Consider the following 25,223-nt stretch of genomic DNA (forward strand, 5'->3'; position numbering starts at 1 on the left):
CCGTGCTCCCGGTTTAGATTACTATCTATCTCTCTGCCCGTGCCGATCTCGACGTTTGGCTGGCGTAGATCGTTTCCCCTCCGAGACACCGAGTTCTTTGGTTCGTTCCGTTCGCTCAGGCGCACGTTTCGTTGCCGCGCCGAACGCTGCGTTGCTCGACGCTCACCGCGTGATAGGTGGGCGCTAAGTCCGATGCGGGGCGCATCGTAAGTGATCGCTGTGCCGTAGCGCATTGTCTTATACCCCTTGGCGGGTCGACGGGAATGCTCTCGCGTCCCACTCTTGAAGGCGAAGCTTAAGCGTCCTCCAATTTTTTCATACGCGGATATACAATCGCAAAAGCATAGCCTATAGGAATCCAGTTATGATACCATACCTGCCGCGGTGCAACAAGTATGTCACAAAGCTGGCTATATATGACTTCTACAGCAGTTACGTTGATTTTATTCCGCTAACACAGGTTTGCTCAAGACGAGTAGTTCATGGTATAATATCGAATTTTTGCATTTTCTCACAGAAACGCTCGCCAGTAGCACGGGGACTTAACTAATACTGGAGCTTAGAGTCTACACGCCTCACTTGCTTCTTTAACTGCTTGTCAACATTAGGCGGTTCTTCACGTGTTTATTTTTTTTAAGCGGCGGAAATTTGATGTAAAGTTAATGAAGGCTTACAGCTATTTACAGAGTACAAATAGGAATGTACCAATATATATTCCCTTTTCCGTGCTACACGTTCAACTCACCTCTTTAGAGCGCGTTTGTTAATGATTAATAATGTATGTTATGTTCCTCTTTTTTTGTCTATGTTGCCACGTGTATATCATTTATTTATTTCAATGCCACAGTGTATTTTGCATTGTTATTGCGGAAATATTTCACTGTTCTTTCATATATTGTATAACTGCAATGTTTTATGGCCACTATATAAACGTAATTTATATGGCGCTTGATGTGTTACCCCATGCAGCCATATTGTACCTAAGAGGGTGAGGTTACCTCAAGCCGCGTCTGTGCGGCTTTTTCCCCTCATCCACCTCCATTTACCACTCCTCTGTACATGTGTTTCTGTAAATGGAACTTAATAAATCAAATCAAATCAAACTCACTTGAGAAATTTACTGGTGCTTGTTGCTTGAGGAATATACATGACGAATCTGTTTGGCGAACTGACACAGGCTGCTCGGCCCAGTTTTTTTAGTGAAGTATGCCTGCTGGACCACATAGCTGCAGCCAAAAAGAAGTCGAAGCGGCAATGACTAGTAGTATGGGACATATTGAAGATATCGAAATTCCCCCGGTGGAGGGTCAGAAATCAAGTGAAAGTATATGCAAGACTTGTGGTGCTTTCTTTATGAATGTTCGCGATTGCATTGGAGCAAACTTAATTTAGCCTGCAAGGTTCTCTTTTATGTACCGACGAAGCGAATAGTTATCCGTTTGTACAATTAAATAACGCTGGATCGAGACATGGTGAGGCAGAAGGTGCTTGAATTTTCCTTTTGTAGGCAATCTAAGCTGCGGTGTAGTAGCTCGAGAATACTTTAGCCATTCCAGTTGGCGCTGTAAAAAAAAAAATACTTTATGATTTTACTTCGAAGTTGCAGTGAACTGATGGGTTTCGCGAACATAGCGTGCCTCGCCATACGGACAGTTGATTGCTACCGTTACGTGATCAGGGGTGTGATATTGTCGATAAAGGCTACTGAGGGCCACTATGAAACATTTCATCACTTTCAATTTGAGTGGCTCTCGATCTCAACAACGAAACTTTTCTCTCAGGTGATTGCTACTATGGCGTTTGTGAATTAACTATGTAAATACTCTACATGACGCGCCGTCGTGTTGGCAGCCATGAGCAATTCGTTTTTTGGAGGCCTGTTTCAGAGGGGGATGAAAGTAGCTGCAAACTTTTTCTCAAGAAATGCGCGCCTAACTTTTTTTTACGTATTAATGAATGGCCATATTTGAATAGAACAACACACCAGAGTAATAGGAATCATGATGACAGCTTCGCTGGGCAGTGTCTTTCTAACATCGGATAACATGTTGACGCCAATTACCAAATTTTTTCTTCCACGTAAAATGCAGTGCCTCTCATAGTTAAATCATAAGGAATGTTAAGTGTTTAGCGAAGCATCATACAGAACTTCGCGCGTTGAATTTGCAGATATTCTTTTTTTAGTCAAAATTTACCGATAGACACGGCGCATATATGCATTGCAAAACCTAGTAGACCCCTTTAACGCTACTTAGCTTGCGATATCCAAGCCGCAAAGTTTCTCGACTCACACGCTTTTGAAGAAGAAACTGTGGTTAAGGTATGGCAGCTGAAAGAAGCCGACGTATTCTTCAATACGTATGGCTCGAGCCACCCATACCCCAAACATACACGAAGGGAACGAGCGCGCGCGGCAGCCGAGCGAGCCGGAGCGAGCGGCGTCCTTGCCGTGACGTCACTCGTGAGAGGGCGCCACTCCTAATTCTCGCCGCTAATACCTTATCAAGGACACTGGTAACCCTTAGAAAATTTTTTGTAGAAAGTATATAGGCAGTCTATAGAAATGTGTCTATGAAGTCTATAGACTGTCAATAGATATTTCTTTAGAGTAGTCTATAGACAGTCTGTAGAGTTATGGCCTTACGCTTTTTATAGACTAGTCTATAAGATGTCTGAGTGTATAAATTGTCTATAGATCAATGAAAATTCACGTTTGTAGACAATTATCTGCAGAATTCCTACAGACAAAAGTGTACAGGCTTATACAGTTCTACTTTTGTAGACTGAAGTCTATGCACTGTCTATAGACAAATGTCTATTGGCTAGCTATAGACTATTCACATAGACCAGTCTCTGAACTTACGGTCCTACACTTCTTGTAGAGTAGTCTATAAAGTGTCTGATTCAATAGACACACTATAGACTGTCTATAGATTAATGAAAATTCGCGTTTGTAGACAAATGTCTGCAGAATGTCTACAGACAAAAATGTATAGGGTTATACAGTTCTATCGCAGACTGTAGTCTATGGAATGTCTATAGACAAATGTCTCTAGAGTGTCTATAGACATTTGCTAATAGATGTTTTATAGACTTCAGTCTACAAAAATAGAATTATATCTGTATTACATTTGTCTATAGACATTCCACAGACATTTTTCTACAAACGTGAATTGTCATTAATCTATAACCAGCCTATAGAGTGTCTATATACTCAGACATCTTATAGAGTAGTCTACAAGAAGTGTAAGGCCGTAAGTCCATAGACTGCCAACAGACAATTCCTGTAGACCAGTCTATAGGCAATCTATAGACTTTAGTCTTACACTATTTGTCTGCTATTGTCGATACAAGGCGCCCCGCTAACTTAAGTTTAGGGAAGCTGTTCAACGAAAAATTATGTAAAAGAGGACGGTGCAGTAAGATCCGAATTTAAGAGCTATGGTGCTGAGCCGTCAGAGATCTGACTTGTAGGTCTTTCTATAATAGTATATCTTGCACCGTCTTTTTTACCTTTTATTTTCATTAACCAGCTTGGCTAAAATAGCCCGGATCGACACTCTATATACATGCTATATAAACCACATTTTGCCAACGATGTTTCGAATATATATATAAACACTCGCTGATGGGGCAGTTAATAAGCAGTCTATTGGAAATGTGTATAAAAATGTATTGCATCCAGCATGCATATGGAACATACCCAGGGAATTGTACATAGCAAATCATGTATGCGGGCGGAAGCAGTCGAAAAATCTCAAATGCATGTAGCAGCAAATCTTTGTGTAAGGCGGCATGAGCATTTGTGCACAAGCACATTTAAGAAATATTACAGTTACATGCAGTGCATCCGCCTAAATGAAATCTGCTAGCTATCTGCTATCTGCAACTTAGTTTAAATTTTTGTTTATATAAGGCGGCAAACAAATTTTGAATGTATATTATGCATGTGCACCTGTTGCTTCTCATCTGCACTTATGCATTAATCTCAATAGCTTAATAACGCTTCTGAACCAGATGCACTCTCATATGTTGCATAAACAAAAAAAATGAAGTGGTTCCACTAGTGCTGAATTGTGCAGTGCAGAAAAGAAAACAAGTCCACCGATATCGAATAAACTCTCTATATTGCGCGATATAATAATTTTCTGAAAATGCAGGTCTTACGCTATGATCGAAAGAGACTATTTATAGATTTACAGACTACTTCACTTTGGCAAGGAAGGTCGCCAGGCCGGCCTTGACCTTCGTGTCATATGTTCCAAAGATGCTGCAAGTGTATCCTGTGAATAAGTAGATGCGACAATGTGAGGCAAAAATACCAATTGTGTACTTCTGGTATGTTTATTAAGCAGCTTAATATATTTGCTCAAACCACTTAACTCAATACTCAATGCGGTTTAAGTGTGACTAATGGCTGCTTGTAAATACAAATCAGTACTGTTATGCAATGTTTCATTTTGTGGCATGGCGAACAATTAAAAAGTCACAACTGCTGCTGGTGCTGCAGCAACAGTACCTTGCTTTTATGACAAGTTTGTATATGAAATATTATTGTAATTATCCCAAATGACCTTTATATCAATTAGTGAAACAAGGTTGCCCAGTTAGACTGTGTACATTTTTTGGCTGGTGATTAAATATGCCCGCGCAGAATGACAAAAATATGTCCATTAAAGAGATTCTCTGGAAACTTTGTACGGCATATAAGAAGACAGCATACCTATGGTGACATTTTCAAATTCACTGATCTTTTTCTAACTCTTCCTTGGCTGTTTTCATGAAAATTCCCTGGCACTCTATGGCATCCGCGTCTTCAGTGCAACAAAATAATTATTGTGGTTTAATGCTTGCCAAGTTACTGCCAGTCCCTAATCTTTAAATAAAACGAATAACACGTCAGTCACTTGACATGCACTATTAGATTCAACTGAATTGAATCCCTTGTTTAGTAAAGCTGACAGAGCTTGGGCAAGTTCATAATTCATGGCAACACGAGCATAGCATGAAAGACAAGGACACAGAAAGACACACCCGTAAAGCAGATGCAACAATCTAAGGGAAAACTATTCGATGAGTTATTTTTACGGTTCATTAGTAGCTTTATATCTAATTTGCTCTTATTCGTGTTGGCATGTAGTCCTTAGTCAGAGGTAAATCAAGTTAAGTGGAGGCATAAGTGATAAACTTATGCCTCCACTCAACTTGATTTACCTCCGACTAAGGACTACATGCCAACACGAATGAATACCACTGTAATGTTTCATCATGTTGCAGTACGATGAGCAGTTAGACAACCGTAATGGCCGCTGGTGCCCGTACGTTTCGTTTCAAGACAGGTTAGTGTACTGTTAGTATAGTGTACTTATCAAAATAAGAAACAAATGCAATAATCACAGACGATTCCTATAATAATTGCTGAAACAAATATACCCAGCTGGACTGTGCACATCTTTCGGATGTTAATGCAATATGCCCGTGCCGAAGGAACATGCTCAGAATTGACTGCAGTTTTGAACAGTCACGTTGAGAATTGTTATTTCCGCTTATAACAGCATGCAATGTCTCTTTTCTCCGAGATTTATACATTATTTGATACACTTTCAGTAGAATGCACTTGAATGGGGTGTATTGAAAGGTTACTTATCAGCTAAAACATGTTACGATCTCTTAAGTGTGTTGATAAGGGTAGAATAAGTGCAACATCCACTACATTATTAGAATAATCTGTGCGTTATCTATTAAGAAAAGACCAGCAAATGGATAATCTGGCTCTTTTTTTCTTTCTTACAGCGCATGCAGTATACAGTCTATCCAAGACTACGACACCAAATGCAACAGTAATGAAAACCGGAACACTTATTACGCACGACAAGGGCTTCATACCATGCGCGACTGTCAAAATTTGAGCCTGCACCAGCATCTGCCTAGTGAATAACAGCACGTAAACTGCATAAAGCCGAAGCATTCAAAGGCGCTTAACGCTTTTCAAAGAGCCAAGAAAATAACTCCTGCTGCTAAACTATTCATAACAGAGACATTCAGGCCTTCAGTTTGAAACGTGTAAAGGTGCTTCCCCGAGCGACTAACTTATTGTTGCCTAAATTTTTCGGCTAAGTTGCGAAGCTGTGAGTTACTGAGCTTATCGCAGGTTTCGTGCTTCAAAAGCTTTTGCGGATGCATATATATATAGATTGGTTGCCAGGAGCCTTAAAGATACTGCTACGTTTGCCCTATACGAAAACAGCAGCACACGCACTGCCGATGCATGCCCGCAAACATGGCCTTTCATCCGAGTACGCCGGCATTCATTCAACTATACGTCTCTGCTTGAAAATCCCTCACGCTAACACAATTTGGAGATATATACGTAAAGCGTGTCACGAGAATCGAGTGCCACGAAACGAGATCTACCTACAGTGGCTGGTGTTGTGAAATCGACACGTTGAAAGTTCCGTGAGGTCAATCTTACCGCTGCCTACCACTGTTGTGAAGCCGGGGTTCGTGCGGCCAACGAAGGTGCCATGGATGGTGCCATGCCAGGTGCCGAGAGAAAGAAGGGTTTCGAGCGGCGTTGAAGAGAATTAAAAAAGGATTATATTAAAAAAAATTACATGGTTCAGCTTTACAACACGGGCTTCAACTATCGAAGCACACTATGGTAGCATCTTTGCATGTCCGAGCGTCTCTCTCCTTCACAGCCGTCCGGATCCGCTTTTTCTATCTTTTCTTCCCCATTTCCCTCGTTGAGGGAATTCACTGGCCAATCACAAACGCCGAATCGTTCACCACCTCTATCGCCCCTCACTGGTCTCCCCTGTGCTGCTCGTGGTGCTGTCTTCAATGTGCTGCTCGTGGTGCTCATGTCTTCTACGTGCTGCTCGTGGTGTTCATGTCTTTTATGTGCTGCTCGTTGTGCTCCAACGGGGTGCATCTGTCTCCAACGTGGCACAATAGGAGGCAACCACCTGTCGTCAACGCTTTTCCCCGGGAGTTCTCGAAGATTACACTGTCAATGACTCTGTCAGCGATTAGTGGCCTCTCTATGACGGTCAAGAGTGCGTCGTTGATGTCTTGAAGCGAAGTGAATGATGAGGCGTGAACATCAACCGTGACAACTTCATGTCGCTCGTGGGGCACCCCCCGCTCTGAAGGACCGCCAGGCACAACAGCACCCCCGCCGCCAGATGGCGCATCGGGAGGTCGAGTTGTTCGATGCAGCTGGGCCGGCTTGATGTCTGCATTGCTCAAAGCCACGGGGCAGCAGCTTTCGAGAATGAAGATCTTCTGGCCTAAGGCGTCTTGGTAGGTGGGCTCTGACTGGACTGCATAAATGCAGTATGACAAGCCGCATGGAGCGACCGTTGTCAGCTACACACAATGCCGCAAGCGCCACATGCAAGCCACTCTCATCGCCAGACTGTACAAGTTCGAAAAAATCTGACAACAACCTATCTAAAGGAAAAGCATGAAACACAATGTTCACGTTGATTTGGACAAGTATTAAGAAACTTCCAATTATGTGTCCTCGCAAATAGACACAAACGGGTTTACGTAATCACGCTAAGTAATCATGAAAAAAAGCTTCCACAGATCACGAAGGAGAACTGGCATGGATTAATTCAAATCCGTAACACTTAACGCCCGATAGCTGCATGATCATTACATAATGCCAAACTGCGAACTAAACAAAAGAGAAAACCATCTACAACCCTAATCACGTTCCTAAATTGGCTCAGAAGGCATCACTTATTCCGCTTTTCTTCTACCGCACTTCTAAATCGTGCTAATACGGTGCAGCGTGATTAGAATAAATCACTAAATCTGACCAATAATAACAAACTTCCAAAAAATCGTGCGAACTAACCAAAGCAAGTGGCAATTCAACTTACACTGAGACTTTTTATCTTCAGCCTACATCTCCGTGTAACTAAAGGGACTCAAAACACTGACACTTTCCTTTCTCGAGCGTTCAGCTGTCACGTTTTATGAAAGTAAACATCAAACTAGCTAAAAAAACTGCCATACCACGAACAAGGATGTCCTCTGACAACAGCTCCTAAGGCTCAAACTATCACAAAATTAATATTGTCGAGAAAACTAAAGGCCATGAGCTTAATTCACAAAACGTGCTTCCAAAAGCACTCCTGCAAAATAAAACACGACTAGTTATTAACTCCCGCAAGGCATAACTTAACTTGCACCACTTGCGCGTGACCTTCCAAATTGTATGCAACACTCACCCAGTTTGCCGTTCAGTTATACACGTGTAGTCAAGTAAGTTTTCCACTTTAAACTGTGGATCTAACCTGAGCCGAAAATGCTACTAACCTAACAAAATTTTGTGGTTTTCTTTACGATTCTCAAGTGTTCAACGCGCAACTAAGCTGAATACAAAATAAATGCAAAACAACAAATCCCTGTTGCAACGCATCTTTCCGATGTCCATTTCGGGCCTCAAACGAACCCTTTCAGACGAGCTAGAGACGGTCGCGCCTTCCTGGGTTCTCGGAAGGCGCTTTCGCGAAGAAGGCAAAACCTGCTAATTTGCCTGACGCACCTCGTAGCTACAACTTTAGAACAACAGCCTCCGCGTACTTTGGAGAGGGGCACAATCACTGATCCGCGCGCGCACTATTCACCTTAGGTGCTAGGCAGTTGCCTTTCTTTGCCCCCTCGAGTGACCGGTTCTTGAAGCGGCCTACAGGACGCGTCCCTTTGTCCCTCTGCTTACAACGAGACGTCCGTAATGCGTTTAGACGACAGTTACTACGCCTGAATCTTCCCGAAATTCTCCTTTTTGCGACGTGCGTCACGCCGATCCCCGATCTCCGCAAACGCGTGAGCTTGGAATTTACCGTCCTTCGCTTTTTCACAGTTTTCGGCTGGAAGCTTCGCGCCTTTGCCTCTGTCGCTTTGGCGCTTCGCCTAGGCACATGTTTGATTCTAGACGCATCGACCGCGTCCGCCTTTCTGCTTTAGGGCCTATGCCTTTTCTTCATCATCTGTTCTGACTTATACGAACAGCCGTAGGTGACCTTTTCCGGCAGGCTGGCCGAACTTGCCCACTCGGTACACACTTGGCCTAACGGGCCCTCCATTTCTCGCGCGGCAGAACCGCCGCTCTCTATTGCCTTTTCGCTTCCAGCTACTAACACGTTCGACTCGTCACTGCGCGCAGCTGCCTCGGGAGTCGTTCCATGGTCCTCTGACCGCTGCTCCATAGGCGACACGCCTATCAGTCTTCGAGTCTTCTCCCGTGTTTTTGCCCTGAAAGCTCCCATATCGGGGAAGGGTTCTCCTCGCTCCGTCAGCGTCTGCTCTGACCCATTCAAAGAGCCATAGCTGGCTTGATCTGGCAAACTGGCCGAAATTGCCGCCTCCGTACAAACCTAGCCGTCCTCTGAAAGCTCTCCCATATACGGCTTCAACAGCTGCAGGTTGTTATTGGAGTCCATAATTGTGGCAAATACCACCTGCTTCTTGCCGCTCCTGGCACATGTGGCCTTTTTCTCCGTAATTGTAACAACTCTCTTCCGCGCCTCAAATGCGCGTGTACTGTCAGCGGGCGCCTTTGTTTCTTACGCTACTTTAGGTGCGTCACCCTTTTTCTCCTGAGGCCTGCAGGGGGAACTTGAAGTCAGTCAGTCAGTCAGTCAGTTCTTATTTACAGGAAAATCACATCATCCTGCGGGTGGCAGAGACTAAAGGCATGATTGCCTGACGAGGTCCCTGCCCCCGTAACAAAAGGAGCAGTATACAACAGTACAGCAGAGAGCTGGTAACGAAAGAGAAGCGGCGTTACAAATAGTACACGCATACAGCCTACATCACACATACATCATACATCCTATACAATATGGGTGTACTTAAGCACTATGGACAGTTGATTTTTAAAAATCACGTTGAAGATTCGCTCATATCACAAAAATTCTTAAAAGGAAATCAACAATTGAAACGGAAATTTACATTTATGATTGTAACTTAACCATTTCAACGGAAAACAAAATTGACCGCAGTTCACGTTTGAACGTTTTTCTGGGTGGGGAGAAATCCAAAATAGAAGCACAGTTATTTAACATGTCTATTATCTGATATTGCAGTTCTTGTTTTCCATAATTTGTTCTGATTTGTTATGTCTGCGTTTGGGGTTACGGATATCATATTGCGCCAAGACAGGTGTGTAAATACTGCGGAGTTTGTTTATAAATTCGCTGTGCCAGTATCCATAAATAGACTTTATTTGCAGGTAAAACATCAAATCTAGGAAAAAGTGGTTGCGTCGGCAACAAACTAATAGGGCCGGTGTGGCTCACAAAAATCTGGAGGACATGTTTTTGCAGCAGTTGTGCCTATCCTAGTTCCCTTTTTTCGTTGTCCCCCAGACCAGAATGCCATACAAAAGTTTAGAATAGAACAGGGAGCACTATGGTGATTGCTTTAGCCAAAGAGGTAGAACAGGAGCTATTTTTCTAATACATCCAACAGACCTTGCGAGTTCGGAGAGCAGATGACTGACATGAGGAGTCCAAGACAACTCTTCACTAAACCATACCCCAAGGAACTTTTGCACACTTACTTGTTTTAAGTTATGTCCTCTGTACTGTAAGTTAATCATTTTTTATGCTTATTGATCGGATTAAATATCATGTACTTTGTTTTTACTGTATTCAACTGAAGTCTCCGGTTTAATATTCCTATGGCAAGACTTGTTAACCTTCGGTTTCCCGGAACCAACTACCGCTTTGTTGCTTCTCTCTGATCGTCGCGGCGTACTGCGGATACTTCGGCGCATGCTGCAATCCTTGGCGAGTTCGACGCCGCACGCTCTGACATGGGGTCATACGCGTATGCAATATATACACCTGGACAGACAGCACCGATCATCCAAACAGCTGGGCCATTTTCCAACCCTCCCAACATAGCCACTCTGGAGACTCACGCGATAATATATGCCATACAAGAAGCCGTTCTACTCACTAAGCACCACTCCAGTAACATCAACCTTTATACCGACTCCAGCAAAGCCATTCGCAACATACAACACCGACTGTTGGAAACACACCTACATGACATCTTAACAGAATCCTGTAACCGCAAACCGAACATTACAATCACCCTGCGTTGGGTGCCTGGTCATGCTGGGATCGAGGGAAATGAGTTGGTTCATCAACGTGCCCGCGAAATTAACCTCCGGGCGCCCTCGATTCCCTGGCCAAATCCAACGACAGTGGAAGACGCTGCCACATACAAAGCGCAAATAACTGAACACTACAAGAACATCAAGGAAAGCCGCACTATTTTGCCCCAACCTCACTCCTCACTCAACACGGAACAAGCACATGTCCTTCGTAAAGTTCAAACGAACACTCTTCTCACGCCACTAATGCTCTACAACTTCGGTTGGCGTAGCACAGCTCACTGCCCCAACTGTCCGGAGATAAGGGCAGGTGCAGAACACATTCTGTACTCATGTAACACTGCCATTACCTCTCCTCATTTTCCTTACCCTTCCCCTCCTTCCTGGAGTGCTTGGCTTCACTCGGACTCGGAGGATGAACAACGAGCCTTGGCGGGGCAGGCGCTCTACTTTACTGGGCCTTAGTGTTGGCCTTAAATAAAGTTTTTTCCTTCCTTCCTCCTTCCTCGGCGAGTTCTGCCACTCTCTCTTTTTGGCCTTCGAAGTCGGCGTGAAATTTTATACCGAAGAGTCTGAACAAAGCCTTCTTAGCCCTATCGTAGTCTCGCGCTTTCTCCTCTGATAAGCACTTAGCGACACTTAACGGGATTAGTATTAGTAATCTTTCGGTCCACGATTCCCGGCTGACACTTTTTCTCACACACACTCTCAAAAGCGGCGAGTATATTGACAATATCCTCGTCTGCCTCGAAAGTGTGGAGCTGGCGTCGCGCTATCTGCCATCTAACTATCTGACTTTTGCGCTCAAGCTCTTCTGTCCTATAGGAGCGTGCCGTTGCGCTGCCTCCGGCTCGCGCCTCTCGTGCTCCTCTGCTTATCGTTTGCGCCTTTCTGCCTCTTCACGCTCGCCCCCCTCGCGCATTTCCGATTCACGCTCGCATGTTTCTGATGATGATGATGATGATGATGACCGCGACGACGACGACGACGTAATGCGGCTTCAGCCTTTGCAACGGGCACGAATGACAATTGCACGCCCTAGCCATGAAAAATTAAAAGAAAAAAAACAAAACAAAGCGCCCTAAATAAACAGGACATGACCCACAAGTAACAGGAGGATGGATGAATGTAGGATGGATGTTATGAGCGTACCCTTTGGAACGAGGTGGTGGGTTGTACCACGAAGTTCTTACTATTAGTTAGTTAGTTAAATGGGGTTTAATGGCGCAAAAGCAGCTAAGGCTATGCTGCGCCAAACACGAGGTGTTTTGAAATCCAGTTTGTGAAGGAAAAAGGCTATGTTAGTAATCTATATTTTATGTAAAAATCCGGTGTCGTGTAGAAATTTATGGATGTCACATAATGGGACTAGCGGATCATCACCTAAAATCAGAGTAGGGTGTAAAGGTATGTGTAGTTGATATAGTTTGTACAAAAGTGTTCGTCTGTGTGTCTCAATCTGCGTACATGTGAGTAATATGTGCATAACTGTTAGTGGCTGTTGACATTTCTCGCATGTTGGTGTGTCTTCTTTCGTCAGTAGGTAATTGTGCGTGAGGTGTGTGTGCCCAATGCGTAGTCGGCATAAAACTACTTCGATGAACCGCTCCTGATGATAGCATGACTTCCACTCGCCAACTATGGGTTTCGTGAGATGTAGCTTGTTGTCGGCACAACGGTCCCATTCGCGTTCCCATTTTACCGTGAAGGCTTTTCTAATTGCACGGATGCTATCATTATATGGGAGTTTCGTGTTTGTAATATCTTTGTGCGCTGCCATCAATGCACATCTATCAGCCGCTTCGTTACCTGGTATCCCAACATGGCTTGGGACCCAGCAGAAACGAATTGACCTCCCGTATTCGTTAAGCACCAACATGTTTAAAATGTCTCCTATCAGGGGTTCACACTCAGATTTCAACTGTAGAGCCTTCAGTGAGCTTAAAGAGTCAGTGTATATGACTGCATGTTTGTGTTTATCAGTTATAATCTTTTTAACAGCAACCCAGATAGCGTAAACTTCAGCCGTGAACACAGAAGCGTGTTGTGGTAATCGAATACTTGTTTCCCAATTTTCCGCTACAACCCCCACACCCACGTGATCTTTTGTTTTAGAGCCATCAGTGTAATATTGCATGTTATTTTGATATTTGTCCTGAAGTGCACGGAATTCTTCTGTAATGTGTTCGCGTGGGGTGTCTTCCTTCTTTAAATGAGTCAATGTCCAGTCGCACAACTGTGTGAAATCGCACCACGGTGCCAGCCGTTGTGGTTTCTTGGCAACCTGGAGGACTCCATGGGGAATGTCATAATCCCGACAGTATTGCTCATACCGCAGGACAAGTGGCCTAATCACGTTCGGTTTATTTGTGTAGTGTAAGCGTGAGTTGCATTGTGTGAGGATGTTGTAGCATATGTGCTGCGGTGATTACTGAATTCTGAGTACGTAGGAAAAAGTGAGTAATGCTCTGCGCTGCTGTAAGGAGGGTTCATTACATTCGACGTATAAGCTTTCAATGGGTGAAGTTCTGTAGGCACCACTTGCCAGTCGCAGTCCAAGGTTATGTACTGGATCAAGTCTTTGGATGTAGGATTGTCTGGCTGAGCCGTAAACAATGGAGCCGTAGTCTAAAAGGCTACGAACAAGAGACCGATAAATGCGTAAAAGACACGTTCGGTCAGAACCCCAGTGCTTATGAGATAACACTGAGGATATTCAATGCTTTATTTGCCTTAATTTTTAGTGCTTTAATGTGGGCAAGAAAGTTTATTTTTTTTGTCAAGGGTTACTCCCAAGAATTTATATTCTTGTTTTACCGGCAGCGCGACATCATTCAATCTTAAATCCGGGTCTAAGTACAACCCTCGTTTTTGCGAAAATAGCACTGTAACAGTTTTCTGAGTAGAGAAGCGGAAGCCATTTTTCTCAGCCCACTCCATTAGTTTATTTATTGTTATCTGGAGTTGCCTTTCACATGTTCGTAAGTTAGAGCCGCGGCACGCTATTTCCAGATCATGAACATATATGGAGTGCATAACAGAGGTGGGAATTACTTTGTTGACAGAGTTCATTTTTATTATAAAAAGTGTTGTGCCAAGTACGCAACCTTGTGGCACGCCGTTTTCTTGGATAAATGTGCGCGAGAGCACAGGGCCTAGACGGATTTGGAATGTTCTGTTGGACATAAAATCAGCCAGACAGTTTAGCATTTTGCCACGGATTCCTAACGCGGCGAGGTCACGTAAGATTCCAAATCTCCACGTGGTGTCGTACGCTTTCTCTAGGTCGAAGAACACCGCCAGGCAGTGCTGTTTGTGTAAAAATGCTTCACGTATTTCGTGTTCAAGTCGGACGAGGTGGTCTGTCGTTGAACACCCTTTCTTATAGCCACACTGGTGAAAATCGATGGAGTTTCGTTTATCAAGCGTGAAGGTTAACCTCGCATTTACGACACTCTCGTACGATTTTGCCAAACAACTTGTCAGGGCAATGGGTCGAAAGCTGCTTGGGGATGTGGGGGATTTTCCTGTTTTTAAAAAAGGGACAACTATTGCATTTTCCCAACATTTTGGCATGCTTCCGGATTCAAATATTTTGTTAAAAAAATTAAGGAGAGCATCTACGGATGCTTGGGACAGGTGTGCGAGCATAGAATAATGGATCCGGTCAGGACCTACTGCAGTTTTTTTGCCAGCACAGAGAACCCTGTTAAGCTCTTGTAACGTAAATGGAGCGTTGTATTCGTCCCTTGACGTACAAGTAGTTGGTAGTTTCTGTTTTTCTGCAGATAGTTTGTAATTTAAGAATCTGTTTGTATAATTAGCCGAGCTAGAGACGTTATAGAAGTGTTCCCCAAGTATATTCGCTTGTTCTTGTAGTGTTGTCTGAGTGCCTGAAGGTGTGAGTATTGGTATCGTGTATGGTGTGTAGTCCCCCTTAAACTTCCTGACCTGTTCCCACATCCTTTTGGATGTGACGGTGCTATTAATTGTTGACACATATTTTTGCCAGGAAGATTTTTCTGCCTGTCTCCGGATGTATCGAGCTTTCGCTTTGGCTTGTTTAAAATTTAAAAAGTTGTTATGTGTTGGGTACCTGCGTAAAATTCCCCAGGCCTTATTTTGCAGCTTTTTTGCTATGGTACACTCGTGTGTCCACCAAGGATTTAGCTTTTTGCGAACAACACCAGAAGATTGTGGAATGGCCTTTTCAGCTGCAGAAATTATAGAGTTAGTAAATTTTTCATTAATTTCGTCAATGCTTAAGTTTGTTAAAATAAGCTCCTCCAGCCTGGCACTTTCTGTAAAAACAGCCCAGTCTGCCATTTGTAATTTCCATTGGCGTGGTTTGTGCGATATAATGGGTAGCGTTGAGGTGAGGTTGATTATGGCAGGTAGATGATCACTGCCATATGAAGTCTCGAGTACATCCCATTTAAAATCTGTAAAAATGTCCGGAGAGCAAAAGGCTAAATCGAGGCAGCTAAAATTGTGTGAACTCGGTGAAAAATGAGTTGGCGCACCTGAATTTAAAAGACAGATGTTTGTCAAAATGAAATCTTCGATAAGTTGTCCTCTTGGGTCATTCTTATCGCTGCCCCAAAGAGTGCAATGAGCATTAAAATCTCCGACTAAGACAAAAGGCTCCGGCAACTGGCTAATTAAATTTTCCATGTCTCGAGTTGTGAAATGGGTATGGGGAGGGATGTACATCGAACATATGGTGACAGTCTTAAAAGTTAAAACAGTGACGGCTACTGCCTCAAACGCAGTTTGTAGTGAAACGTTCCGTGTGGGGATGCCACCTTGGACGATAATAGCGACACCTCCTGATAGACGGCTGGAGTGCTCGCGGTCCTTTCTTATGACAGTAAAACCTTTAAGAAAATGTGTATGTTTGGGTCCCAGGTTCGTTTCTTGAAGGCAGAATGCTACTGGTGATAATTTATTTATGATGTCTTTGATGTCACCTAGATTGTGAATTAGGCCTCTGCAGTTCCAATGAATGATAAAAGCCATCTTATTGGAATTGGGGAAAAAAATGCTTTTGTGTGTGAGCTTGTAAATTGTAGGTGACATCTATTTAAAACCTGGTTACTATTATGAAGGGCGGTAACCGCTCAGGTTACCTTTCCCTTTCTCACAGAAGTTAAAATATGTTTATCCTTCTGTGTGCGCTCCAAGGAGCGCGGGTCTTTTGGCGTCAATGACGCCGGGATTTTTGGATCGACGTCCATTGCCTTTTCCGAGGCACTGGACGATCGAGAGCCAGGCGCCGAGACGCGCGTCTCGGGCTGTGGGATACGCTTCAACTTCGGGCCCTGCGGCACTGTTGTCTGCGGGCCCGTATGCGTTGCTGGTGGAGCAGCACTGGCTGCAGCCACCAAGGGGGCGGTTGGGGTTTCTACAGGAGTACCGGATGTGGACCCTGTAGATTCCTGAGACCGGTGTGGCGCTGCCCCCTGCCGCGTCACACTGGCATAGCTTGCTTGAGGTAAGTGCCCTAGCCTTTTCCTCGCTTCGTAGAATGAAATCTTTTCCTTTACTGTGATTGCAATTATTTCTTTTTCTCTTTTCCAGCAAGGGCAGCTCCGCGAGTAAGCAGGATGATCGCCCTTGCAATTGACACATTGTGCGGGAGCATTGCAGCTGTCAGATAGATGGTCATTGCCACTACACTTCGCGCATGTTTCCTTTCCTCTGCATGATTGAGATGCATGCCCGAACCTCTGGCACTTGAAACAGCGCCTTGGGTTGGGTATGTACGGTCTGACGTTGATTTTCAGATATCCTGCGTCGAGTGAACTAGGGACAGTGCTACTACCAAATGTCAAAATCACATGTTTTGTCGGAATCTGTTGATCATTTCGTCGTAGTGTGATTCTCTGGACCTTAATTACGTTTTGCTCCTGAAATCCTTCGAGGAGCTCTTCGTCGCTGAGGTTCAAGAAGTCTTCTTCAGATATAACTCCCCTGCTAGTGTTGAGTAAGCGATGTGGAGAGATTGTCACTTTGATGTCACCGATAGTGGTCAGTTCAGCGAGTTTTTCAAGTTGATCTTTTTTGGTTAATTCAAGGAGGAGGTCTCCGCTAGCCATCTTCGAGGCTTTGTAGCCAGCTCCAATTGTATTTGCTAGGCATTTCGATACTATGAATGGTGACAGTTTTCTAACGGTGGTGTTGCCTTCACTATGAAGAACATGGTATTTCGCAAATGTGTCTTGGCTTGGTTTTAAAAAGAACTGAAAAGTTGCTTCGGTGCGACCTCTTTTCAGAGGCCGATCTGAAAGTCGCGGGAACGCTTCTGCCATTGGATGGATTCAAAATTCGGTGGCGGTGGTAGCCACCCACCACGGAGCCCAACAAGGGGACGCTACAGGTTCCAAGAAACCTGCAGACGACAGCTATGCAGCGCCACTATAACCTAATGTATATACCCAAGGTTGAATATATCACACACGGTTAACCCTTGCCGCCAGGAAATACGGAAGTAATAAGAAGCGAAAAGAAGACAGGAAAGATGGGAAAGTGGGAGAGAAAGACGAAGATTGGAGAGGAGGAAGTTCTTACTATTGTACTGCCTAATGTCCTGCCTAGGTTATAAAAGAAAAAAAAAGGAAAAAAAAACACGGTCTCTTCCCATAACCAACCTTTTTGACCCCCTAATTGTGAACTTTATTTTTTTTTTGCGTCTCCGTTTTTTGTCGTTTCTTTTTGTACTTTTCTTCCACCAATCCTCCAATCGCCTCTTACTCATCCCTATTGCAGACATGTTTACTTTTTCACTGCTCCCGCTGAACCCAAGGGCTTCAAGGAGGCCAGTGGTGCCTCAATCGACCACTGGGCAGACGTCTTCACATTGTAATAAAACATGTTCCATAGTTGCCCTAGCTTTACCGCAGCAAGCACATGCTTCTTCCTCCTTCTTATATCTCGCTTTATAGGTGCGTGTTCTAAGGCATGCCGATCTCGCTTCGAAAAGTAATGAGCTTCCCTTTGAGTTGTCATAAATTGTTTCTTTCCTGATTTCGTTTTTTCCTCTTAAGTAGTTACCCATGGCAGGTTTCTTTTCCATTGCCGCCACCCATGAGATTATTTCAGCCTCTCTGACTTTACGCTTGACGTTCTTTGTTGCTGTGTTGGCCACCTTACAGGCCGCATACTTGCTGGTAAGCTTGCTAGTTCTTTGCCTCCACGGTGAATGAGTGTTTTTCCTGTACAAATACCTCAGCACTCTCCCAGCCCATTTACTTTCTTCCGTATTACTCAGTCATGCTTCATAATCAATTTTACTGTGAACTTTCCTCGCTTCAAACTTGTCCAGCTCATATCACCCTGCACAGCTTCATTTGTAGTTTTCCCGTGAGCGCCCAATGCGAGGCGTCGCACTGACCTTTGGTTCCCATCCAGCCCTGATTGTACCGCTGGTTTCAAGCAAACAACCGCATTTCCAAATGTAAGTCCTGGAACCATTACACCTTTACACATACTCCGGAGCAGCTCGTACCTATTGTATCCCCATAGCGCTCTGTCTTTCTTTATTGCTACAGTTCTCTTCCTCTTTACTGCTATTGTTTTTTCCTGTGTTTCCATATATCCATATACCAAGGCATGTATATTCTTTTACCCGAGGTATTTCCTGGCCCTGTATTGCCACTGTGTGTTCATTGTCTTCATTGCATACCATAACCCCTGATCTTCTCACACGAAATTTCAAACCTAAATTATCACCTTCCTGTCCACAGATGGCAGATGTGATTTGCAAAGATCCGAAGTGATTTGCGAGACGTTGCAAATCACTTTGCTTGTGGTTAGCAACACAATGTCGTCCACATAAAATAAACCTTGAAGCTGTTGCTCTACTACTGTACCCGCCTGTTTGTATGAGAGATTATACCCGATATTACCTCCTTCTAGCGCCCTCTCCATCCTCCGCTTGTACATCATAAACAGCAGTGGGGATAAAGGGCACACCTGCCTCAGTCCCTTGTTGATATCAACTTTCTGCTCACTCCTCATCCCTTCCCATTCAACGCAAACGGCATTTTCTAGGTAAATCTCTCTCAGTAGCTGTAGACAGACGTTGCCTAAGCCTTACCCTTACTAGAATATCCCACGAAATGATGTGGTCTACGTTTTCATACGCTCCTGTAATGTCTAATACGACCACATATAACGATCTGCTTTCTACTCTTGATATTGCAATACACTGAGTAAGAACAGATAAGTTATCATCCAAACGCCTACCCATTCTAAAGCCATTCTGAAGTTCTCCCAAAGTGTCTTGATTATCTGCCCGTGCTAGGAGCTTTAATTTAATTGCCTGCATTGCTACCCTGTATATTACCGATGCAATGGTGAACGGTCTGTACGAGTGAATTCTACCTTTCTTCCCCTTACCTTTATAAATTAATTTCATTCTACTTTTTCGCCAACTGTCTCGTATTCGTCGATCTTTTCAAGTTTCTTCCACTGCTTTCATCAGAGCTCCTTACTTTTTGGTCTTAGTTCATTAATCCGCCTAAAGGGAACCTCGTCTATTCCTGTGGCTGTGCGCTTAGGAATTTTGTCTTCGGCTTTCTTCCAGATGAAATTTGTCAGCACCAGCTACTTTTCCATCTGGTTTTCTTTCATGCTCTTTCTTTCTTCAAATACAACCTCGTCATTGCCTAGGAAAGATTCGGCCGTTATTTTTCGGGTGTAATTTATAGCCGCGTCCCCTTTCAGTTTGTTTCCATCTTCGTCTAGGATATGTTGTTGAATTGTTGTTGACTTCCTGCCTAATAATTTTATGTGGTCCCCAAATATTCCAGGTGAGGCCTTCTTTTTCAAGCGTATTTCTGACAACCAACGTTCATTTTCACCTTTTATCTTTGCTTGCACCAGTATTTGAATTAACCATAGATTTTTTATTATCCCGCTATATTTCCCATTTACTAGCTACTTCATCCTGTGGCAATCGCGCTTTTTTTGCCTGCCTGTGCTCTCGGGATGCTTTCTGTCATTCGGCGACCGCTTCTCGTATTTTGCTGTTCCACCAGCTTTTCGGTTTTTTTTTTTCCTTTCCGAACATGTTTCTCTTTCCGTATATCAGTCATTATTACATTTAGAAGCTCACTATATTCCCGCTCTTTACTTGGCCATTTTCCAAGTTCTTGCTCGACTCCTGTGACTATATTTTTGTTTGTACAGCGTTCAAATTACGACTGGCCATTTTGCACTCCATGCTCTTTTTCCCAACTACGTATTCCATTTTCAAAATGCTGCGTTTATGGTCACTCTCTATTCTGCTATGCCCTTCCTCATCAATGGCCATTTCTCTCAAATTATGAATTCCTTATGTCATCAGACAGTAATCAATGGTCGATTGCCGAGTTTCCACTTCCCACGTGGTCTGCTTTTCACACGTAGGCCCTGTATTCACGATAACGAGGTTATGTTGCTCACAAAGATCTAGCATCGACTTCCCGTTGTTGAGGGTATAGCCATCTGGATCCTGTATGTGGGCATTCATGTCACCTAACAGGATAATTTCGGCATCGTTTCCGAAACCCTTAATATAAGCACCTAGGCATTCCACTAACTCTTTATTCTTCTATGTGCAATTATTTCCGGTCCACAAATACGTTACGCCCAGCCAAGTTTTCTTTCCACTCATTGTACCTGGTAACCAAATTGCTCTTGACATTTTGAATTTACTCTTTTCCATTTGGCTCCATAGTGGATGAGAATTCCGACTCCCCCTTTCTCTATTTCCGACCTAGTTCTGCTGCACCCTTCCCAAACATAATTCTCAATCACTAGCGGCTCTTCCGAGTCTCTAATGCGCGCTTCTGTAACCGCATACTCCTATTTGTTCTCTATTTAACTGCTCCTCAATCTCCACCCACTTTCCTTTCTTGTGCCGGCCTGAATGTTTATGTAGCCTATTGCATAGCGAGCTCTTTTTCTTGTTTTCCTGCTTTTTTCTGTTATTGACGGCGATGCTATTCTGAGGTTCCCCTGGGGACCTTATTCATTACTACCTACTCTACCTGAGCGCCCGTGGGCCACCTAAGAAAGCAACAGCGCGACCAGCAAGTCACCACCCACTTCTCGTCCAAGCCTGTAGTTGAAGTGGATCTCGTCTCGTTCAAAACCACCACACCTTCTCAATTCCCTGTTTACTTCGACAACCTCAAAACATTTCTCACGGCTCATTTTCCATATCTTCATTAGCAGCCACTACGGCTCTTTGTACGTGACTGTCACGTGCAGGCACCTCCGGCACCGCGCACACAATGATCTGCACTTGAGGGGACAGCTCGTGCAAGTCGTCTTCGCCAAGCCCTTCGCCAAGCGCTGCGCTAGTACTGTCTGATTCCTGTTTAGGACGCCATTTAGCCCGCCTGCTACAATGGCAAGGTTGCGCACGCGGTCATTTTTCGCGAGCTTTTCTTTTGCTCGCTACATGACAGAATCCAGTGTCCGCCCTGGAAATGTCCCTACCGCCACTCTTTTATCGCCTTTCACCCTGTCCACAATTGCTTCTGAGCAACTAGCCAGGTTTGAGTCACCGGCGATAATCACCATTTCACTCGCTCCCACTACCGAGGCCTCTCCCTGCTTCCCTTTGTCCTTACCCGCCGTAGTTGCTCAGTGGCTATGGTGTTGGGCTGCTGAGCACGAGGTCGCGGGATTGAATTCCGGCCACGGCGGCCGCATTTAGATTGAAGCAAAATGCGAAAACACCCGTGTACTTAGATTTAGGTGCACGTTGAAGAACCCCAGGTGGTCGAAATTTCCGGATTCCACCACTACGACGTGCCTCATAATCAGAAAGTGGTTTTGGCATGTAAAACCCCATAATTTTTCCCTTTGTCCTTTTCCGCATCATTCGGACTTGACAAGGAGCATTGAACCATGCGCTCCTGCTTTTTCCGCGTCGCGGCATCAAGGTAGGTGGCGCTCTTTCCAGCTCACCCCTCACCACGTTGCGCGCATTCCACGTACTTTGCTGGCACTCCCTCTCCTGTCACGTCGGGGGACTGCGTTCCATTGTCGCGACCATTCTCGTTCACAATGGCGGCCCTGTTCACCTTTTCCTCGGCTGCTTCAAGTCTTTTTTTCCAACACCTTCCGTGCATCACGCTCCGTATTTAGCTCATTTTTGAGCTCTTCGACCTGTTTGACAAGCTCATCCTGGAAAGCCTCCATTTTCTTCAACCTAGCATCGACATCACAATGTCTGCCGATTGACTGATTTTCTTTCCACTCTCATCCATCCCCTTGTCTGCCTTGAGGGACCCCTCGCACACTACACGCTTTCCCGTCTTTCTTGCCATGTATTGTACAGCTTTTTCTAATCCAAACACCGAAGCTTTCCGAGCACGTGCCTTCTAGCAAAAACCGATATGCACAGAATCGAAATCCTCAAAATGCCACAAAGTAATTCTTACCAATGTTTTCAAAGCAATCAATGCCGCACAGACTTAAGGTATGACACGTGTTCGCACGGTTTCAACCACGTGGCCACGTTCTAACTTCCCTAACAAAGCAATATTCCCAATACCAAAGCACTCACTGTAAAACCACTAATAGATATTAGTCTTGCCACTTCCACGCTACTATTTCAAGGCTATAAAGACTTGACGTCCCACACGGTTGTACGTGCTGAAGCACGTGGTGCGAAAGGGCACTCTGACTACGCTGCAAAACCAGTACACAAAACACACCCGTGCACACGAAAAAAAAACAGGGAAAAGAACTACCCAATTATTATTTAAACGCTAAAAGAAATCTGCAAATCAAAAACAGAAGCATGTTCAAAGTATGCACAAAAAGCTTATTTCTTCACCGATACGGAGCCCTGGAAAAACACGTCCATCCGCCACAAAATCTCACGCCTGTTCTCCTCCTCTTCACGATCGCGTATCACGCGCCTCTCCACTGCTTCACGCTCGCACCTCTCTCACCTACTTTACTCTCACCTGTGTACTGCTTCACGCTTACGCCTCTCGCGCTCCTCTGATTTTGTTTTCTTTCAACAATGGTTTCCCAAGCCTCGTCAGCTTCCTGGACCGTCACTTCTGCCTTCATGACGTCGAGAACTGCTGCATTTCTTTTGCGGAGCCGGCGGCAATGCCCAACTCCTGGGAAATTAGAAGGAGGTCCTGCACTTCGAATTTCTCCTTAGCGATCTTGTTTGCCCTCAAAATTCACCTTTCCTTGAAACCGAAATTCCTTATTTAAAGAAGGTGAATTTCCGAAACGGTGCCCACCAGTGGAAACGACATCGTATGTGGCACCGGAAAAATCGTCGGCACATACGATGCCTCTTAGCTGAAGTCATTTTTGCAGTTCCCCACAAAATGTTTGCTACAGATCCGTGTTGCCTGTATTGGCGGCAACGGACTTCCATCGACACTGTGCGGAAATATACAAATTATATCGCCGCATAGCACAAATACGACTTCCGCCCACAACTTTAACTAGTACTAACCCTACGATATAGAATAGAGGCAGCAGTGTAAATAGCTTGGCCATTTCTCAGCAGTTGTCAAGAGACGGAAGTTGAAAGTATTAGTAATCATTTCTGCTTCATCTAATGCCTGCGCGACGAAGACGCGGGCGTGTATCATTCGCTAACTCGATCGATCGGTGCAGTGGTGATACAGGAATGAACTCTGGTCATGTTCAATGCATCGTGCACATATTCAACTTCTCGGCACGCGTGAACTCTGGCCACTGCTAGCGCAGTTTTTATTTGAATAAAAGAATTATATGCCCAGTAATAATAAAATTCATATGGATTACATGTAAAAACAGTCATACACTCGCGAGTGATCAATGAAGAGATCGCTTCGTTTGCCCGTTGTTTACTTTGTTCGGTGCACCGGAGTAATCCATGTCTGTTGTCTGCTTTTTTCGCACCATTTTCTTGTGAATCGGCACAATTTCACTGGTTACATCAATCCTTTCGTGTTTACATTGCTGTTGTGACAGTTAACAACACGATAATAATTTCCAGTCATGCGAAGAGGCACCGTCGCAAACAAGAGACGTTTAGCGCGCAGCGCGAGCTATGCGAGGGCGCGACCTTGAAGCGAAGCGGCGGAAACGCACACCCGTGGGAGGTGGCATCGTTTCGCCAGGGGAGAAACGAGCGCTGGCGTCTAGGATGAAACTTGGCGTGCGGACGTCCATAGGAGGCAACCACCTATCATCGACGCTTTTCCCCGGGAGTTTTCGAAGATTACCCTGTCCACCCTGTCAACGATTAGTGGTACCTCCGTGAGGGTCAGGAAGGCGTCGTGGCCCTTTGAAGCAAAGTGAGTAATGAGGCGTGAACATCAGTCGTGACAACTGCATGTCGCTGGTGGGACATTCCCCGCTCTGAACGAACGCCAGACACTACACTGGTTAACAGACACAATCCGCTTAGTGGCTGCTCTGTATTGAGGTAAAACATGGCGTATTTTCTTTTTACGCCCATCAACTATTTAACGCTAAACTCAACAAGCGTGAGCGATCGCTGGCCGTAAAACATTCCATACAGGAGAAGCGAGAACAAGAGCGCGTTATCAAATCGTGTAAACGACAAACCGACACCATGCCCGAGTCCCCTACGCTACATGCAGCGGTTCGTGCTACGAACTACGCTCACCTAACCATGAGCTATTGAAAGAAAACACCTTTGCTAAAGCTTACCGTTCAGTGTCGTTGATGTGCGATGCCACAAAGAAGACACAAATGCACAGACACCAAAGTTCAGGCAGACACCGCCCACCGCTGCAACAAGCATTTACGTGCCCATGGCGCAGTCGTTGAGAATTCGAATTGACGCGGACAGATGGCGCGCCGCTGTTGCTGTCATTGCGCATGCGCAGGCACTCAGGGCGACGAGGGTGTACGCACTTTGAGAATTCCGAGCGCCTCTTTCCTTTTCATTTTTTGGATGTCTCTCTCTCATTGCGTGCCATGCGCGCGAAACGGGTTGCTTTTCTTTTTCATTTTTTTGCGTTAGCGCGTTGTATTATAAACGCTGTGGGCTATCGCATGCAACTGGAACACACTTGGATGAATATGCTGTTTGTAAAAGCCG

At 44.6% G+C, this 25,223-nt stretch overlaps 2 protein-coding genes across 6 annotated transcripts in view; one reads left to right on the forward strand and one right to left on the reverse strand.

Annotated features, from left to right (window-relative positions):
- Positions 1-24,941, reverse strand: part of LOC135900057 (uncharacterized) — a 332,823-nt gene extending 307,882 nt beyond the window's left edge. For 3 of the 5 annotated variants that reach the window (XM_070526745.1, XM_070526743.1, XM_065429490.1), the window contains exon 1: positions 24,830-24,935. The gene's annotated coding sequence lies outside the window, so the exon portion shown is untranslated. Of the gene's footprint in view, positions 1-6,574; positions 7,326-24,829 lie in introns of those variants that run through there. The other 2 variants (XR_010563779.1, XR_010563778.1) reach the window with 2 other exon arrangements.
- LOC135900058 (neuropilin and tolloid-like protein 2) overlaps positions 24,348-25,223 on the forward strand; it is a 465,151-nt gene continuing 464,275 nt past the window's right edge. Inside the window, exon 1 of the mRNA XM_065429491.2 lies at positions 24,348-24,450. The gene's annotated coding sequence lies outside the window, so the exon portion shown is untranslated. The remainder of the gene's footprint in view (positions 24,451-25,223) is intronic.

This window comes from Dermacentor albipictus, chromosome 1, assembly GCF_038994185.2.
Source record: "Dermacentor albipictus isolate Rhodes 1998 colony chromosome 1, USDA_Dalb.pri_finalv2, whole genome shotgun sequence".
NCBI classification, from domain to species: domain Eukaryota; kingdom Metazoa; phylum Arthropoda; class Arachnida; order Ixodida; family Ixodidae; genus Dermacentor; species Dermacentor albipictus.